This window comes from Anastrepha ludens, chromosome 2 (assembly GCF_028408465.1).
Source record: "Anastrepha ludens isolate Willacy chromosome 2, idAnaLude1.1, whole genome shotgun sequence".
Classification (NCBI taxonomy): domain Eukaryota; kingdom Metazoa; phylum Arthropoda; class Insecta; order Diptera; family Tephritidae; genus Anastrepha; species Anastrepha ludens.
This window is the reverse complement of record NC_071498.1, coordinates 143,572,333-143,593,435: the sequence shown is the minus strand read 5'-3', so window position 1 is coordinate 143,593,435 and position 21,103 is coordinate 143,572,333. Positions and strand designations below refer to the sequence as shown.

The window sequence follows — 21,103 nt, the reverse complement described above, 5'->3', positions numbered from 1 at the left end:
GACGGACTGCCGGGTGAGCTATTCAAACATGGCGGCGAGGAGCTGGTAAGGTGCATGCATCAGCTCCTATGCAAAATATGGTCGGATGAAAGCATGCCTGCCGATTGGAATTTAAGTGTGCTCTGCCCAATCCATAAGAAGGGCGATCCTGCAATTTGTGCCAATTACCGCGGGATTAGTCTTCTAAATATCGCCTATAAGGTTCTAGCGAGCGTATTGTGTGAAAGGCTGAAGCCCACCGTCAACCAACTGATTGGACCTTATCAGTGTGGCTTCAGACCTGGAAAGTCTACCATCGACCAAATATTCTCAATACGCCAAATCTTGGAAAAGACCCATGAAAGGAGAATCGACACACACCATCTTTTCGTCGACTTCAAAGCTGCATTCGACAGTACGGAAAGGAGTTACCTGTATGCCGCTATGTCTGAATTTGGTATCCCCGCAAAACTAATACGGCTATGTAAGATGACGTTGCTCAACACCAACAGCGCCGTCAGAATTGGAAAGGACCTCTCCGAGCCGTTTGATACCAAACGAGGTTTCAGACAGGGTGACTCCCTGTCGTGTGACTTCTTTAACCTGATGTTGGAGAGCATCGTGCGAGCCGCAGAACTTAATCGCTCAGGCACAATTTTTTATAAGAGCGTACAATTGCTGGCGTATGCCGATGATATTGACATCATCGGCCTTAACAACCGCGCTGTTAGTTCTGCCTTCTCCAAACTGGATAAAGAGGCAAAGCGAATGGGTCTGGTGGTGAACGAGGACAAAACGAAGTACCTCCTGTCTTCAAACAAACAGTCGGCGCACTCGCGTATCGGCACCCACGTCACTGTTGACAGTTATAATTTTGAGGTTGTAAAAGACTTCGTCTATTTAGGAACCAGCATTAACACCGATAACAATGTCAGCCTTGAAATCCAACGTAGAATCTCTCTTGCCAACAAGTGCTACTTTGGACTAAGTAGGCAATTGAGTAGTAAAGTCCTCTCTCGACGAACAAAACTAACACTCTACAAGACTCTCATCATGCCCGTCCTAACGTATGGCGCAGAAGCTTGGACGATGACAACATCCGATGAAGCGACGCTTGGAGTGTTCGAGAGAAAGATTCTGCGTAAGATTTTTGGACCTTTGCACGTTGGCAACAGCGAATATCGCAGACGATGGAACGATGAGCTGTATGAGCTTTACGACGACATAGACATAGCGCAGCGAATAAAGATCCAGCGGCTACGTTGGCTGGGTCATGTCGTCCGAATGGATACAAACGCTCCGGCTTTGAAAGTATTCGATGCGGTACCAGCTGGTGGTAGCAGAGGAAGAGGGCGGCCTCCTCTGCGTTGGAAAGATCAGGTGGGGAAGGACTTGGCTTCACTTGGTGTGTCCAACTGGCGCCGGTTAGCACGAGAAAGAAACGACTGGCGCGCTTTGTTAAACTCGGCCAAAATCGCGTAAGCGGTTATAGCGCCAATTAAGAAGAAGAAGAATCGAAGTCGAGCTGAACTTTTGTGGCCGCACATAGCTGAATACGAAATTCCATAAGTCTCTAAAAGATTATTATTTGCTGAAAATTTCCACCAGTGGTACTGTCAAGCAAAATTTTTATACGAAAACCGAAAAAGTCTATGTACCTATATACTTCAAGTCAAATAATAAGGATGTTGAACAAGCATGTACAGTAGGCCGGGTCGATTTGTGGGGAGGCAAAAAAATCGCCCATTGCTCTGTGAAAATCATATTCTAGGGATCAAAATAAGAAGCTTTGCCGAAGGAACCATACCTCTAAAACGAATTCTGACGAAATCTGACGATTTTCACAGAGCAATGAGCGATTTTTAAATCGACCCGCCCTAATGTACAGTCTGTATAAGAGAACCGTGGCCGCCATAACTTAGAATGGGGATTTAGATCTGGAAAACCCATCATCGATCAGATACTCACTATACGTAAAGTTTTGGAAAAGACCCATGAAAGGAGAATCGACACATACGTCGATTTGTCGATTTTAAAGCTGAAGTCGACAGTACGGAAAAGTGTTGCCTATATGCCGCGATTTTTCGCAAAACTAATACGGCTATGCAAGATGACGTTGCTCAATACCAGCAGCGCCGTCAGAATTGGGAAGAATCTCTCCGAGCCGTTTGATACCAAGGTGACTCTCAGTCGTGTGACTTCTTTAACCTGATGCTGGAAAAGCTCGTGAAAGCAACCGAACTTAATCGCTCAGGCACTATTTTTTATGAGAGCGTACAACGGCGTGTGCCGTTGATATTGACATCATCGGCCTTAACAACCGCGCTAGTTAGTTTCCGAACTGGATAAAGAGGCAAAGTGAATGGGTCTGGTGGTGAACGAGGACAAAATGAAGTACCTCCTGTCATCAATAAAAGAAAACAAACAGTCGGCCCATTCGCGTATCGGCACCCACTTCACTGTTGACAGTTTTGTGACATGATTGCGAGGTTGTAAGAGACTTCGTTTATTTAGGAAGCAGCATTAACACCGATAACAATGTCAGCCTTGAAATGCAATGGAAAATCTCCCTTTCCGAAAACTGCTACTTTGGACTAAATAGGCAATTGAGTAGTAAAGTCCTCTCTCGACGCACAAAACTAACACCCTACAAGGCTCTCATCATGCCCGTCCTATAATATGGCGCAGAAGCTTGGACGATTACAACATCCAATGAGGCGTCGCTTGGAGTGTTTCAGAGAAAGATTCTGCGGAAGATTTTTGGACCTTTGCACTTTAGCAACAGCGAGTATCGTAGGCAATGGAACAAAGAGCTGTATGAGCTTTACGGCGACATAGACATAGCCCAGCGAATAAAGATCCAGGCGGTTCGTTGGCTGAATCATTTCGTCCGAATGGATTCAAACGCTCCGGCTCTGAAAGTGTTCGATGCAGTACCAGCTGGCTATAGCAGAGGAATAGGAAATCCTCCTCTGCGTTATAAAGATCAGGTGGAGAAGGAATTGACTTCACTTGGTGTTTTCACCTGACGCCGGTTAGCACAAGAAAAAAACGATTGGTGCGCTTTGTTAATCTGTTAGTTTTATTGCATTTTTGATGTCAATGTATTTAACACTTTAGAAGCAATTGTCCTAAGCTACTACGCGGAGGGAAGTCTGCCCTTCAATTAGAGCCTTTAACAGAGAATCTACTTTCAGACTACACTAATTGCAGCATACCTAACTGTATATAGTAAACCATCTTGAAAACCCAACTTTTATGTGGCTATTCAGGGTATGAATTAATCAGTCTACAAGCCAAATGTAACTGTGAATTTTCCATGCAACTAAGCCTTTCTAACAAGTCTCTTAACTCTTAATTCGCTGCAAGATGGACACTTTTCAAAATTAAAACCTCTTGAAAGTCGTTTGGCCTCTTCACAAGTCACTTGTTCTGAAACTCACACAAACACTCAGCCTAATGCACACTAAGTAATGCCTGCGCAACTGGTTCCTTTAGGCTGCGGCTGCCAGCGAATTCGTTTTAATTTAACTATTTGAATCACGTACAACTTGATTCCGGTAAATGAGAAACTTGAAACGTTTATTAAAACATCCACTGCATTGACATGTTAAATGGTTAAATCGCCAGCCAAACAGAAACAAAAGAAACCAACAACTAAAAGGAAAAGGAAAAACAATACCGCTAACTAAAATATGTACGTAGAAATCGTAATAGCAATTAAAAAACAAAAAAAGTAGTGGAGCTCGCGAAGCTAGAAAGCTAGAAATGCTTAAGAGAATGAAGAAAAGCCAATGAAAAGCTTAGAGTTATACAAATATAAGCATGTAGATATGTATGTACGAACGTTGATGCCTCAATGTCCAACAGTTGCCACATGCCACAGCATGACGAACGACTTAATACCGGCTGTGAAACTGTGATTTGTGGAATGGTGTAGCTGAATGATGGCGGCATCCTCGTGCTGCCTAGCGCGCGTAGCGGCTATTTGGCTGCTCGGGGGATAATGAGCACAAAGCAATGCTAAATGGGAACAAAGCAATTGACTTGATGCTGTTGCTGTTGACGCTGCTGCCGGTGGTGTAGGAACTGTTATTCGCCAATCCAATAAACGGGCAGCTAGAATTGTGGAGCGAGCGGTGAAGCGAGCAGAGTGCACAGAGTGGCTTTTTGATTTGACTGCTACCGCTCCAACAGCCGATCAAACGGGCAGGCAGGCGGGCAGGCAACTTTGCGCTAGTGGCAGGGCATACAAGTAAGCCACAACAAATGCCGATGTGACTGAATAAATAAGTATTTTGAAATATGCGCAAGTGCTTTTGCCACCGCTAGCCAGCTAATACTTGAGATGACTTCGGAAGAAAGCTTTCTTTTTCTGCTACTGTTTTTCTATGCATGTGTGTATGTGTGTGCGTATGCAAGTACTTGTCTGCGAGTGCGCATGCGTGCCGCGACGTGCCTGTGCGATGGTGAAATGTGAAATTTGCGGTTAAGTAAATAAAACTTCACTTACTGACGAGCACACAAACAAACATGCCTATGCACCACAGGCATGCTTTCAAGCCAGCAGCAGCAACAAGAAACGCTCAAAAAGGAGAGAAAACGCACGACGTCTAGAGCGTGGACCAACCGCAAGCCATTAGAGTGCGTAAGATGTGACATGGCACAGCAAATGCCAAAGGCGTCGGCTCGGTGACAGCAAGGTGTTGCAAAGGGGGCAAAAATGATGGCGCGAGATGAGGCATCGCGGCGGCGTGTAGGCATTGCAGATGATGAAGGTGACGAAGGTGCTCTCTAATAGCGATAGCCTCATTTGATACTCGCAACTATGTGTGTGTGTGTGTGTGTGTGTATGGTTGTGTGCATACGCAGGAAGGCTAGTTGTGTAAACACGTTGTAAGAACGTGTGGCATGGACATGTTGGCGCGCATGCGCACAGCTAGTCAATTGTTAATGTGATGCGCAGGCATTTGCCACAACCGTTGACAATTCCCACTTTTCAGCCAATTACAAATAGTTGAAATGTGAAGAGTTGGCGAAGTGCGGCAAGAGTTTTAATATGAAAAGTGTGCGTGGAAATTGGCAGCAGCCAGATCTGGTCTCAACTTACTAGTGTATACATATTTATATTGGCATCTCTCTTTTTAAATTCAAACACACGCTGGAGAAATTAAAAGAAAAAACAAAACACATTTCAAAACCAAGAAAGGCGTTGACTGCTCCAACGTTTAATTAAGAATGTAATTAATATTAATTGGCCATCTATAAAATAGAATTAGCACTTGAGAAAGGCAGTTGATCATTAAGCACAAAAGTATGAAACATGCACAAATACTCATGCATATGCAAGTGGCAATAAAATTGTTTTATAGAAAGGCCAATAAAAAGTGCCATCAGATTCATAAGTTTAATAAATAAATATTTTTTAAAGAAAATACCTGCCAGAGAGTCCAGATTGGCGTGTTTCTGTATGTATGTATGTATGTATGTATGTGTTTCTCTTGGACCGTTGGAAAATTTCAAATTTAGATTTCCGTTAATAAAAAAAATGAAATGCTGCTAAATAGGTATAGTGCGTGCCAATTGATACACCTAGGCTTGCTGTTGGGCCATTGTGATATCACCAGGGCCGTCCTCGTCCTCGTCCTCACTCTACACTGTCCTCATTGAACCAACGTATCTTTGTTAGATTCAAATTAGCTAATTCTGCCAAATTTTTCAAAAAACTTCCTTTTTTCCTTGAATATTGAACCTTCTTCCACCCAGAGCCATGGACCCACATTGAAAGTGTTCTGCAGTCTCTTCTTCATCAATGCCGTTACAGCTTCTGTAGTAGTCGTTATAGGGTGCACCCAGTCTGCTGGCAGCCTGCCTATAAGACAATGCCCTGTTAGTACCCGAAAAAATTTGCTCACGTCCTTCTTGTTAAGTTTCAACAGTCGGTTACGGTCCATGTTCTTATCTGGGCACGCCATCCTATTTATTGCACAGGTCAAAGAATGAGCACGTTGACAGATTTCATGGTTTTGCTATACCGGCATAGCAGTATGCACGACCTGTAGCCTAATAACTACACCTACGTACTAAACACCTCTCCACTATCTAACGCTCTCCCGACGGAACTGTCCAAGAAGGAATTACCTCACGGGGCTGGTTAGCTCATAGGCTGCTATGTAGTTATTTCGTCTACGAACCTCCGCGTGTCTTAGATCATTGTGGATATATTTTACATGCGCGCAGATTGGCTTCCAGTTATCGCTCGATTTTAGCATAAAATCTATAATATTTTCTCCGTTTAATATACCACAAGGTTCGGGAGCATAGCGTGGGCATTGGAACAAGACGTGATCAGCGTCTTCCTCCCTATCCGTGCAGATTGGGCAGTTTGGGGAACTGTCATGGCCGAACCTATGGAGGTATTTTCGAAAAACTCCGTGCCCTGAAAGAAATTGGGTTAGGTAGAAGTTTGTTTTCCCATGGTTCCTTTCTAACCACGTCGTAAGAATGCGTATTAGCAAATGCGTCCATCTACCTTTCGGTGATCTGTTCCACCGGTCTTGCCAGTGGGCGATCGAACGACGCCTTTCTTCTTCTGCAATAATTTTACGACTTGCTCTACCGTCGTATTCAGATAGCCCTATATACACTCTTTGAATTTCTTTCGCCAAAATGTCTACGGGGACTAGCCCTGCTATAACGAAGGAAGCATCGTCCGAAATTGTACGGAAACCGCAGGTAGTTCGCAAAGCGCTTAGCCGATAGACGGCTGTCAGTTTTTTTGTGAAGCTATTTAAGTTCAGTGCATCAGTCCAGACCGGTACGGTATACAAAAGAACCGAGCTGATTACCCTGCTATATAGCATTATTTTGCTGTGGCGAGGTCCGCCATTGTTTGGCATGATTCTTCACAGCGTATTCCAGGTGCGCTTTGAAGTTAAAACGGCTGTCAACCATCACTCCTAGGTATTGTATAGCGGGTTTTGAACTAATGGTTACAAACCCAACATTTACATTTATAGTTTCTACTATCTTCCTGCTGCTTATTAGAACTACATCGGTCTTTGCTCAGCTAATTCCAGCTTCATAAACCTTAGCCAAGTCTTAAATCGTCGATACATTCTTTTACTGTCTTCGAGTTAAAATTATGTAATTGTAGTGATTTTGGGGCTGATTGACTATCATATAATATATATATATATACAATATATATATATTTCTCCTGTGGTGAGCACTCTTTCCTTTAAGACCAACAGGCTTTCCCTGTTAGCCGGAATTTTCGCTCGAAATACGCTTCAATGATCTGGTAGCCGGAAAGAAATGCTGGCACTCATCTCCTCAGAGTGAAATCCTCCACCTACGTATTCATTGAGGATTAATTTGTTAATTTTATAAGAAAATTAAAAAGCGTACATTATTTTTATAAATTGAGTTGCTCGCATGAAAAATTTGAAGCGTTGTTTTTGTGTCCCCAGCTGTAGGTCCAAAAATGTTACGTTTATCTGCAACAAAATACTTGGAGAAGTCGAACAAAATACTATGCCGAAGTTAAATCCTTGACGACTTCGTCGGCCGAGCTCTACAAAATATACCTGTCCAAAGCAAGATCAGAAAATCATTGATTTGTTTGTGACAAAGCCGAACTTATCGTTGCTTGAAACTAAACTGTGACTAAACAATTTATTGAATATAAAGCCAAGTCCTTCTCCACCTGATCTTTATAACGCAGAGGAGGACTACCTATTCCTCTGCAATAACCAGCTGGTACTGCATCGAACACTTTCAGAGCCGGAGCGTTTGAATCCATTCGGACGAAATGACTCAGCCAACATAGCCGCTGAATCTTTATTCGATGCGATATGTCTATGTTGCCGTAATTCTCCTACAGCTCATCGTCTACGGTACTCACTGTTGCTAACGTGCAAAGGTCCACAAATCTTCTGCAGAATCTTTCTTTGAACCACTCTAAGGGACGACTCATGGAATATTGTAATCGTCCAAGCTTCTGTGCCATACGTTAGGACGGACATGATGAGAGCCCTGAAGAATGTTAGTTTTGTTCGTCAAGAGAGGGCTTTACGACTCAATTGCCTACTTAGTCCAAAATAGCACTTGTTGGTAAGAAATGGATTGGATTTGGATTTCTAGGCTGACATTATTATCGGCTTTAATGCTGGTTCCTAACCTCTTACAACAAAACTGTCAACAGTGATGTGGGTGCCGATACGCGAATGTGCCGACTGTTTGTTTTCTTTTTTTGATGACAGGAGGTACTTCGTTTTGTCCTCGTTCACCACCAGACCCATTCGCTTTGCCTCTTTATCCAGTTTGGAAAAGGCAAAACTAACAGCGCGATTGTTAAAGCCGATTATGTCAAGATCATCGGCAAACGCCAACAATTGTACGCTCTTATAAAATATTGTGCCTGAGCGATTAAGTTCGATTGCCCTCAAGATCTTTCCAGTATCATGTTAAAGAAGTCACACGACTGAGAGTAACCCTGTTTGAAACCGCATCTGGAAGCCTTCACAATCCTGATGGCGTCGCTGGTATTGAGCAACGTCATCTTGCATAGCCGTATTAGTTTTGCGAAGATACCAAATTCAGACATCGCGGCATACAGGTAACTCCTTTCCGTACTGTCGAATGAAGCTTTGAAGTCGATGAAAAGATGGTGTGTGTCCATTCTTCTTTCACGACTCTTTTTCAAGAGTTGACGTGTGGTAAATGTCTGATCGATGGTGGATTTTACAGGTCTAAAGCTACACTGATAAGGTCCAATCAGTTTGTTGATGGTGGTCTTCAGCCTTTCCCACAATTCGCTCGCTAGAACTTTATAGGAGATATTTAGAAGACTAATCCTACGGTAATTGGCACAAATTGCAGGATCACCTTTCTTATGGATTGGGTGCAGCTCACTTAAATTCCAATTGGCAGGCATCCGACCATATTTTACGTAGGAGCTGATGCATGCACCTTAACAGCTCCTCGCCGCCATGTTTGATTAGCTCAGCCGGCAGGCCGTCGGCTGCCGCGGCTTTGTTGTTCTTTAGCAGCGTTATCGCTATTCTCGCCTCGGAGCAATAGTCCCGTCGACAACCATTCACAATTTCAGCGTCCTGGCTTGTATTTTCGACTTTATCAAAGAAAAACTGTAAAAGGTACCGAATTTTCTCTTTGTTGACTTCCATTATCAACACCCTGTAACTCTCAACTGAATGGAACAAACAAAAACAGCGAAATAATCTCTTTAGTCTGAAATTTCACCCTGATGACGATGTTTTGCAAGAAATCGATACAGCCATCTACCAAGAAAATAATGCATTTCTTTTTCGCCAAACTAATTTAATGTTTTGAGATGTTCTTGTATTTGCCACAGTGAAATATATGGCAACATCACAAAAATATTTCTAAAAAGAAATTCCCTGTTTCAAGCCTTTTTTCTTGATGCCGGAGTTTTTTATTATGAAGAGGCTGGAATGTACATACATGCATACATGCATAAACATATTTATATATGTACATACGATGCTGTTCCCTTATTTCAAACCGTTTAACTAACTCAGAGAACTCCATTCAGTAAAACTCTCAAGGCCAACGTAGCGTTCAATTGATTAGAATGCACACCAAAAATAGCAAATGATTAATGCTAGTCATTTATCTGGATGTTTTTTTTTGTTTTTTGCCAATAAAAAAACTTTTTTGCTAACACGTCGCACATTCTAATGAATTTATGACGCAAAAGTTGGCGTCATCATTTGAAAACATCGAAAAAACGCACATATTTAAAACATTCCGACATTTAGTTTAATAATTCCCAGAAGCTCGCCTACAAATAGAAGCTTAAAAGCAAACAACAAAAACAATTCGCTAAACAATAAGAGTCATAATTCAAAAATTGTTGGAGGGCGCCTCGTGAAGCATGACTCAAAAACGGCTTAATCAGCCGAATCGAGACACTCATTGACGCCGATGATTGCATTGTTTGTTATTGTTAAAGCTGTTGATCAAATCATTTGTTTTCTTAGCTGCTGCGCTGTTGTTGTTGGTGACGACTGGTTGGTGGTAGATGATAAGGTTGTCGATGTAATGAGAAAGCTTGCCCGTTTACCCACTAACCTTGATTGTTCTCTCACACACACACACATCTACGCCTACATGTATAACCGTGTTAACATGTGCATGCATGTATTCACTTGTTAATAGGTATGTATGCATGTACGTTCTGTTACTTTTATGAATCAGATGGTACAGTTGTTTTCTGCAATGAATACATTTATGATGCAAATCTCCGGAGAAAATTGAGAGCAGCATTTTGCTACTTTTTGTTTTTAAATTACCAACAAAAATTCCTTAGCAACAAATGCCCGCAACGGCATATTTCGGAAACTCACTACGTAGTAATTCACCCGCAAAGCCAAACGATTACCCAGCACAACCACAGCTTTTTGTATCGCTTTCCGTTTCGCCATAGCGTTTAGATAAGAAGTGCTCTTGAAATTTGATATTTGTATGTATGTATGTAAAAATATACCGCAATTCAGCTAGTACGCTTGTGAGTTAAGTATATGCAATTTACTAGAGCGACCCCACATTCCTTCACACACTTATCACAAATACAAATTTTGCTTAACTTTTTTTTTGCACTTTTGCTTTTGTTTTCGGTATTTTAATATATAAATTTGTCAATGCCAGAATATTTTATTAATAACAGCGGATGTTAATAAAAAAAAAAACAAATCTCTATCGCAGAAAAAAATGCCGAAAAAAGATAGTGCATGGCTTGTGCTTATAAATTTAACATTTAATTTTTTTTATTTTATATAATTTTAACTAATTTCCCATTAAAATACAATTTATTCTTTAAGAATGGCCGCACCAATAAAAGTTCCGAAAATTGTTGAAATTTGCAACTTATTAAAGGATTATATACACATACGTCCAGCAGCGCCACACATACTATAGATTTGGAATTTGTTTCTTTATAACGAACTGTGAAAGATGTCAGATGATATTGTGCGTGTGGGTACAAATTAAGGTGTGTCTCATTGCCAATTGCGAAATGTCCCATAAAAATGCCATTTTAAAAGGAAGGTTTGTGCTGGAAGCCAAATAACATTTTTGGTGTGTATTTTATTATATGTGCTGATGTACATGTATCTATGTACATAACTCTTTAGATACAGTAGACTCGGGGTTGAGCGAACTAATTCGTGCAAGGGCTATTCCCCTCAACCCAGACTTTCCCTTCAATTGAGATTGAAATTATACATGTACAGAAGTGGGCGGATTATAAATATTTTATTAATACTGTTGTATGTAAGGTAGAGGCACATAGTTTGTGCAGTGAGTGTATTTATTTCATATAATAAAAACATATTATTTAAAGAACTCCAATATAGTCCTTTGTTTTTTCTTAGCTTCCAGTGATTTTTTTACGAAAGAAAGAAAAATGATGTGTTCGTGCGAGTTGGTATTGTGTTCGGTCCAATGGATTGCTTTGTCAAAAATTTTAATGGCTTCAGCTGCCTCTATTGTACACTTGTCGCCGTTTATTTCGCCATGCTCATCCTCATCCTCATCAGATGCCTCAACAGGTTGATTAACATCATCGATAACGCCCTCAGTACTATTAGCGCAATTGTCATCTATTCCTGTCCATATTCTTAGTTCGTTGACACTTAGGTTTGGCTGAAATAAAAAAATTATGGCATGTTAAGTGCACGTGTAACTGTAATGATTGTGTTTTTTACCTGTGGAAATGCAGTTTCAGTTAAATTGAGTAATTCTTCAAATTCGGAATGTTGTTGTGCAACTATCTGCTGTCTTAAAACACTGAGAGACACATCATCCTCGATACACTCATCATTGTCTATCGGATGTTTATAGTCAAGTAATGGATACCAGCATTTTTTAATAACGTCAGCATCGATTTTTTGCCATGCTTGGGTCAAAAGGCAAATGGCATCTTTCAAAGTAATTTTTTTTTAAAAGTCGGCTATTTCGTCTTTACCAATAGCTGATTTTAATAAATTTGTTCTATAGTGCAACTTGGTTAACCTTATTACATTCTGGTCCATCGGCTGGAGAACGGGTGTTACATTTGGTGGCATAAATAAAACAAAAATTTAACCACATTCTGTTTTTAATAACTCTTGTTTTGGATGGCACGGTGCATTATCTAAGATCAAAACAGCTTTGACTGGTAGACCCTCGTGTATTAGGAATGTGGTAACCTAAAAAACAAAACAAAATTATTTAATTCAATTTATTATTTACCTATTCTATGATTTAATAATTTAACTTACCTCTGGTACTCGTACAAAGGAATTGTGGAACCATTCTTCGAAAATGTCCGCAGTCATCCATGCTCTTTTTGAGCACCTGTAGTTCAACGGAAGCTGAAAATTTCTGAATGATCGTGGTTTCGTCAGCATTGTGAACCTGGATTTCATCCAACTGTAAATCATTTTGTAGTCGCCAAAATTTTGCCTTGAATGCTGGCACTGCTTCTTGATCAGAAGACAGTTTTTCACCGCAAATTTGCAACAATCTAATTCCAAATCTAGCCTTAAATCCATTTAGCCAACCCAAACTTGCGTTAAAGCCACTTCGATTTCCATAAATTTTTGCATGCAGTTCTTTAGCCTTTTCTTTAATAAGGTTTCCAGATATTGGAATATATCGACTTCTTTGAGTGATGAACCATTTATATAGCTTAGTTTCCGTATTAGCAAACTCACCCTTCTTCAGAGACTTCCGTTTAATGCTGCACGCTGTCGATGCTTTTAAAATCTTTCTTTTGCCATTTTTTATACGTGATATGGTCGATTTGGTAACACCATATTGATAAGCCAATGATTTTAATGTAAAGCCTTTATCGAGCTTTTGTATAATTTCAGATTTTGTTTTGTATGCGCATAATTGTACAATAACTGAAATTACATAAAAATTTTGAGGTTCCGTCTACTCCGTACTTATTAGATTGAAGGTTTCCTCTACAGAGTACTCAATGAAAGAATTTTTGTGGTCCCCTTAACCGAGTAGTTCCCTCAATCCGGGGTCCCTCAACCGCGAGTCTACTGTATATTAAGATAGAACTAAAGTTTATTGAAGACACAAAATAACTAATTTATCTGTTTGTTTGTTCTTTCAACATCGATAATGTCAAGTGAAACTTTTCTTATACTGCATTGATATAATATTCTCATGTATGCATGTATGTATGTATGGATGTATGGATGTATGTATGTATGTGTGATGGCTTACATCAATTTATCAAATTTTCTTATCATAGCCCCTTTATGAAATTTATTGTCATCGGGCATGTTTGTTATAGGCGACACTGTGGTTAAATAATTTAACAAACATTCTCATGTATGTGTATGTGTGTGTGTATACTTGTAGATCTTCCACTTTTCTATTTACTCCCAAGCAAGTAAGAAAACAATATTTCGCTGAGTGCTAACGATGATGTCATTGGGCATTTGGAGCGGCTTAAAATTTTATCGCACTTTATGAAAATACACACAAAACTTTATATATATATATATTTATATAAGTATATGTGCATATGTAACGGGTGTTTTTCTTAGATGTATATAGACGTATATAACTTTCGCATGAGCTAGATGTCACCACAAAGACATGAAAAAGTATGAGAAAGTAACAACGGACCGTCAAACCACTTTAAATATAAGTCCCACTACTGGCTCAATGGTTACGAAAGTAGGTAATTTTGCGAGTTTGTAGTTTGAATGACCCTCACAAGATTCTCGAGATCCGCTACAAACCAAAGGAGTCACCGTTTAGTGTACTGTACTCCAAATCTGAAGATAGAGCCAATATTACCCTCAATGCACGCAAACGATACGCGACTTTTTGGTTTCTTACGTAAAAGACAATCATCTAAGTGGTCACAGTAAGGCGGCTACAGTACGACACATCATGTGAAATCGCTCAATAGACCACACTTTTAGTGATCGAATAATGTCATGAAATGACTCTGCCAATTGCTCGTTTAAGTCATGTAATTTGACTTCTTTGCTTCAATATTTGTGAAGTTAAGTGAAGCCACACCGGTGGAGGATGCTTATAAACCAGTCACGTTTAAGTACGCGGTCGCCCGCATTTGGCGCGTTCTTAGCGAAAAAGCAGGTTACTTTGTACAAAATGATGCGAAATTCTCCAACCTCAGGGTCTTTAATAAACACTGAAAAAGTAGTCATGTGCTTGAAATTTTTTTTTTATATTTATGAACAGTAAATGCTGGAAAAATTCCAACCTAATAAAGACAAAATGTTTGCTTGCAGAAGAACATTATTTTCTCGGTAGATGGCTGTAGTGATTAAAATCTCATAAAGTATCGCTCAAATAATTTCAAATTTATGCTATTTATCAAGATGAAATTTCACACTAAAAAAATGCGTTTGCTGTTTTTTGTTTGTTCCTTTCAGTTGTGGGTTACAGGGTGTTAGCAGTGGAAGTGAACAAAGAGAAAATTCATTACATTTTACAGTTTTTCTTTGATAAAAGCGAAAATGCAAGCCAAGTCAGGCTGAAATTGTGAATGGTGTTTATGGTGCCGTTGTTGTAACAGCTGATTACGTGCAATTTTGGTTTCGTCGATTCTGTTTAGGAGACTCCGATGTTAAAGAAAATGTCGATAATGTCGATCAAATCACAGAAATAATCGCAGTTGACGGTCTTGTTAGTAGTCGTAGCATCGCCCAGAAGCCAGGAAAAACCATCTGCGCAAAAACTTTACGCAAAAATAATGGATTTATTTTTCTCCCAACTAAAGGGTTTTCCAATAAGAGGTGTTATTCCCGTAAAAGATCAGTGGTTTCGTTGCTTGTGTGGCACGTAGCGCCGCCTTGTTGAAAATAAACGTTGTCCAGATCCATACCATCCAATTCTGGCCTTAAAAACGCGTTAATTATCCCTCGATAGCGCAATTCATTCAACGTAACTGTTGCTCCAGTTTAATTTTCGAAAAAGTAAGGTCCAATGACTCGGCCGGACCATAAACCGCACCAAACAGTCACACACGTTGAGGATAGTGAGGCTTTTCAACAATAACTCTTGGATTTTCTGAGCCCCAGACCCGACAATTTTGTTTGTTGACGAAGCAACCGAGGTGGAAATGGGTCTCATCACTCAAGATGATTTTTCGATGGAATTCCGGATCATTTTCATGCATTTCAACGACCCAATCAGCAAAGTCATAACGTTGTTGATGATCTGTGTTAACTGGACTTTATAAGCCTTAAGTCCCAAATCTTTTTGCAAAATAATGTGGAATGCCTAATTCCAAAGAATGTCGAGAAATGGACAAACCTGGGTTTTCTTAAACACTTTCGGCTACAACAGCAATATTTTCGGCTGTTCTTGAGCGACGTGCACGGGTTTTATTCTTCACATCACTAGCTTGCGCCAACAGCTCGAATTTTTTCAACAATTTCTGTATTGCGGTCCGACAAGTTGCTTCGCGATGACCCAAAAAGGTTCGAGTTTTACGAACCGTCTCTGTCAAATTTTCACCATTTTTATAGTGAGTTTTAATAATTTCAAGGCGTTGTCTAAGCATATATCGTTCCATTTGTATTAATGACGTAGTTTGTGCTTGTCAAATATCAAAAAACGACAACTTCAAAAGTGACATCTACCGAAATAGCGGGATATTCAAAGTAACACCCGTTATTGAAAACCCCTCTATATTAATGATCTTTAAATGCTAGAAATATAAATAAATAAAGGCAAATAAAGGCAAAACATTTGCCATTTCAATGTTTACACAGAAAAAAAAAATCAATGTGAGGACTCCGCTACCAAACTAAATCTACTATATGTTTCTCGGGTAACTGAAACATGTAATTTCTGTGCATTTAAAAATTTTTTCCTCAAAAGCCGTGTTTGAATTTTCTAACCTCAAACCTAAATTTTCTAATCTCAAACCAGACTAGGTGTACCGTACGTTATGTTTTTTTTTTTTTATGGTCGTGGCAAAAAGCATTGAAAGCCGAAAAGTGTGAGACTTTTCTTTCGACTCACCCACTAAAAACCCACCCCAGCTCCGTTTCCCTCCCGCGGGACGACCGTTAAGTTATACTTCACGGTAGGGGGAGCGGCCTATTGCCTCTTCATGATAATCTGCGCTGCTGTTGACGTAGTTTGGTGATTCCTAATACCGTTAAGTGTTACTAGGTATTACTTCACGGGAGGGGGTGTGGCCTATTGCCTCTACGTAAAAATCTGCGCTCTGAACAACAGCGACGCAGTTTGGTAATTACTATTCTTGCCATGTTACTGACAGCGGACCAATGTTCTTCTGAGTCAAGCATGATGTCTACTAGGTTACTAACCATTATTGGCTTCCCAACCCTATCACTCAAATCTACTCTTTCCAGCTCAAAACGAGGGCAGACAAAGAAAACATGTTCTGTATCTTCAACTAGACTGTCGCAAAAGGTGCAGTACCGGTCATCTTAGTGCTTAAATCTATGCAGATAAGCCTTAAAGCATCCATGCCCACTAAGTACTTCGGTCAGGTAGAAATCTATCTGTCCATGCTTTCGACTTTTCCATCTTGTGATATTCGGAATCAATCGATATGTTCATCGTCCGTCCATGGAGTTCCTCCATTCCTCCTGCCAAGTACGGATGCTTCGCTCCCGTTCAGTCCATCGGTTAGTCAGCTGTGCTGGAACCGTATGTTATGTGGCGACTGATTTACGTACATTTCAAAATTTTGTCTAACCTCAAAAATGTGTTTCAATTATCCAACCTGGAACCTATATTTTCTGATCTTCAACCAGACTAAATGTACTATATGATCTTCTTTTTTGTTTTTGGTCGCTGAAACATGTCGTTTCCGTAAATGTCAAAATTCAATTATCTAACCTCAAAAATCATAGCAAAAAGCAGTATTTTTTCCAATATTGTTAGACGTGCTGAAACTTTGTTACACGACTGCTTTTATGGACATTAATTACAAATTTAAAGCTTGTTTTTTTTAATTCAAAATGCCGGTTATAAAATGGTGCGAAAGTTCTCAAAAAAATTATCAATTTTGCGCGGCTTTGCTGATCGCGAAAACTGCAACCGAGTCAGTTATGCCATTTCGGGATAGAATATTTTGCTAACCGCGAAAACTGTGTCTCACTGAAAAAACTGTTCCATATATCTACAGAAAATACCCGTTACATGCAACTACAAAAAATAAATTTGAAATTTCTCGTTATCTCATCTGAAAAAAAATTTAATGGACTACTGGAATTTCGCTTGCTAAATTTGTAAGCAAATTTAATAACAACAACACGCCCGGCACAATAAATTGTCATAAGAAACGCGACCGAAAGCTAAACCCAACAGAATATGGCAACCAACAGTGGTTTTCAAGAAAAAAATTATTCGCGAAAACATAAAGTGGTTTTAAATATGTAATAACAACAATAAATGACGTGTGATATAATTTGAAAATAAAAAATTAAAAATAAAAATAATGCGAAGACAGCGAAAGCAATAAAGAGGGCAGTTAAAAATTCGTTAAATAAATGCAAAAGTAAGAAGAAAAAAACAACGAATTGTAAACATCCAACGAAATGGATATTTTCTAAAATTGCAAACAAAACACATACACACATATGTACAAATGTATGTATGTATGTATGTACGTATGTAGGCACACACTTGAATGTGAATACAAATAGAATTTCTAAATTCACAAGTAGTTGTTATTGTTTTCTTGTATACAGTCAAATGTTGAAATTAAATTATTGCTGAAAGCAAACAGAAACCAGTTTCAGCGCTGCCACTTAAGAAGTTAAGTCGAGTTCAAATTAGTCCAATTGCGACTCCACTGACAGCTCTGAAGTCCTCTAATTTAAGCGCGGACTGAATGGTAATCGCATACGAGTCGATGGCTGCATGCGCATGGATGTGTATGTGTGTGTTTGTGTTTGTATAAAATGTAGAAAAGTAGGAGCGATAAGACAAGAATAATGATAAACAGCCAGATAGTGAAAATCTGCAAAATTAATTAGGCAAATAAATGTTCGCACAAATGTGTACTTGCGCGATGTTTGTTAGACGGGTTATGTTGTTTTTGTTTAACATTTAGTATGTAAGTGATATCTCAAATTTTCTATCATGTAAAATCCAAGAATTGTGTGCCAAGGTGGTCGCTTCTTAACACATCAGTGCCAAAGAACTCAAGCCTGATTCGAGCGTAGACTGGGCAGACGCGCAGAAAGTGGTTAGCCGTCTCATCCTCCTCTCCACAGGATGGTCAGATTGCCCACCTTTTCCACGTGCTTTGCGCATAGAAAGTGGCCTGTCATCAGTCCAACCAGCTGCCTACAGTCCCTTCTGCTCTGTGACAGGAGGAACGACGACAGTCGGTCGGACGTTACTGGTAACACCGTTTTCTAACCGTGGCTTTGACGGTTGCAGAAGTGAGTGGCAGAACGGGCTCCGTGCCAAGAAAGTTGGCCTCAGAGCCCATTCTGGCTGAGGAGTCAGAGATCTCGTTACCCACGATACCCACGTGTCCCGGAACCTATGTTAGCATCGGCCTATTATGTCTACCGACATAATTTAGCCTGGATTTGTAGGACTCGACTACCCTTGAAGCGGTTGGGGGCTGTATAAGGTCATGAGCGCAGGTTGGCTGCCGCTGCAGACGTATATATGTAGATAGATCTGCCTTTCCATCTGTTTTCCATAACAATGTTTATCGCTTCTTGAACAGCATACACCTCCGCTTGAAACACAGATGCATGCATTCTGAGAGCAAAATACAGTTTTGTCCCGAGCCGAAGCCGTGCTCGGTCCTGGAGCCATCCGTGAAAATGCGAAAACAGTGTTTGCCGGGCTCATTTTCTGAGTTTGACCACAGTCGAGCCACTGGCAGTCCACTCTGTATCTCTTGTCAAGCACGACTCTGGATGGCATGGAGTGAAGAGGCATGGTGAGGATCATTCGATCGAAGTCCATGCCTATGGAGCCGTACCAATTCCCATTGTGTTTCAGCCCTCAGATGGCCTTCAAGACCTATACTTGGATGAAAACTTCAAGTGGTGGTAGACTAATCAGAGCATCTAATGACGGGAAGTAGTCGAGAAGCTCCGTCGCAACAGTTGGCCACAGTGCGTTGTTCTAATTGCAACTCTCTCTGCTCTGGGATTACGCAGCAATCGGGTAACAGACTGTGGTTTAAGTGTGAATCCGAGTAAAATTGAACTGATGTCTGACTCACTAACAAAACCAAGATACCAAACTTTGATCTCGCAAAATTAAATGGAGCTGGTCTTACCCTAGCCCAAGGTAAAGAAAGCTAATATAGCACTTGCACGTGTAATCGAATGTTGGGTAAAAAATGGGGTCTCCAACCAAAACTATCCAATTGGTCCTACACAGCCATTGTAAGGTCAATACTAATAATAGAAAAGAAATACAACCAAACGAAGCTGAACAAGATACAAAGATCAGCGTGTATCCCAACCACAGGGATGCTTAACACCAGTCCTACTGAAGCGCTTAACGTACTAAAACAACTAGCTTCACTAGATTTAAACAAGCGCTACATACTGCGCGGTGAGACTCAGAGACATAGGAAGCTGGACAACAAGACTGTATAGTTACAGCAAGATCCTCTTGCAGGGATCCTTACTGCTCAAAAACAAATCAGACTTCACAGTCCCCGACCTTAACTTCAAGAAAGAATTCACGGTACGTTTGCCGCCGAGAGCCGAATGGCGGAAAGGAAAGGTAATTAGCATATTCGCCATTGAGATCTACACTGACGGTTCCAAGGTGAACTGGTGTGTGAAAGTTGGCCTATATTTGGAGCCGCTGAGCTTATCCAAATCAATTCGACTCCCTGACTTTGCCAGCGTGTTGCAGACAGAACTAATAGCATTCAGCGAAGCATGCAAATCACTGAAACTCTACAAAGAAATTAGTTCAAGACAGTCAATCAGCTATCAAAGCCTTATATTCCAATTCTATTCCATCGAAACTAGTCTTCTAGTGTAGAGAGGAACTATAATTGCTTGGTCATTGGCTTGAAATTACTCTGTTCAACACAATAGAAACATCCATTGCCAGTACAGTACTATGCTTTACATGCGCTACAACAAGAAAAACATGGCCGTCGTACAACATCCAGAGGACGAGTTACCTGTTAGGATGGCCTCGCCTGACTCACGACTTACTGCAACACTTACTGGCTACTGGAAGGTAAGGGATCATGCAGAAAGACTAAACCTCGCTTTCAATCTCAACTGCAGAAGCTGTCTGGTGGAGGGGGTGAAAGAAAGTCCTTTCCATAATTTATGCGAATGTGAAGGTCTAGCTAGAGCAAGACTTCGCTCTGTCCGCAAGCGTTTCTTCCAGCAAATTAATGAAATCTTAGACATAAAACTAAAAAGGTTGCTCACGAAATGGATCTGACTAAAACACAAAACAAATGAAAAAAAAAACACAGACACAGACACCGCACGAGAGCAATGATTGTAAATCGGCGCTAGTCGCTAATTAGGATTATTTCAATAGAAATACTCAACCACTTCAACAAGAAAAACAACAGGAAACTGTAACAAATCAAAAATGGATCAATCGATTAAAGTATTGTAAGTTTGTTATAAAATTTTAAAATATTTACTACCACTCAAAATTCCAAGTTTGTTTTAAAATATTTATCTAATAAATAAAAAACTTATTTTGAGTGATGTACGTCTCTATTTTGGCCTCCATTTCTTGTTTGTTTGTATACTGCAGCTGTCTAAGTTCACAAGAGTCAAAGATGATTGACGTACGGCGCCAAAATTAAAAATCTTTCGATAGGGTGATTAATTGTGTGCCACCTTGTATAAATAGCGCGTCTATCCCTTATTAGGTGCACACACAGCTTCTGCCCCTTCCGAACGGCAGATGGGTTTTTATGAAAGTTTTCTTCATGGCAGAGTTGCTCTAAGAGGTTTGCCTTTGTGTGCTGAGAGGCGAGTGGTACCTATTAGATGTAAATAAATGTGTAATAAATGATTAAGGAATTATTGATTAATACTAATAAAATATAACAAAATATAAATAAATTATAATAAAATATTAAATAAAAATAAGTTAT

At 40.1% G+C, this 21,103-nt stretch overlaps 1 protein-coding gene across 5 annotated transcripts in view; it reads left to right on the top strand.

Moving 5' to 3' along the window:
- LOC128855480 (filamin-A) overlaps positions 1–21,103 on the top strand; it is a 184,323-nt gene that overhangs the window by 60,192 nt on the left and 103,028 nt on the right. The gene's annotated exons all lie outside the window — the stretch shown is intronic.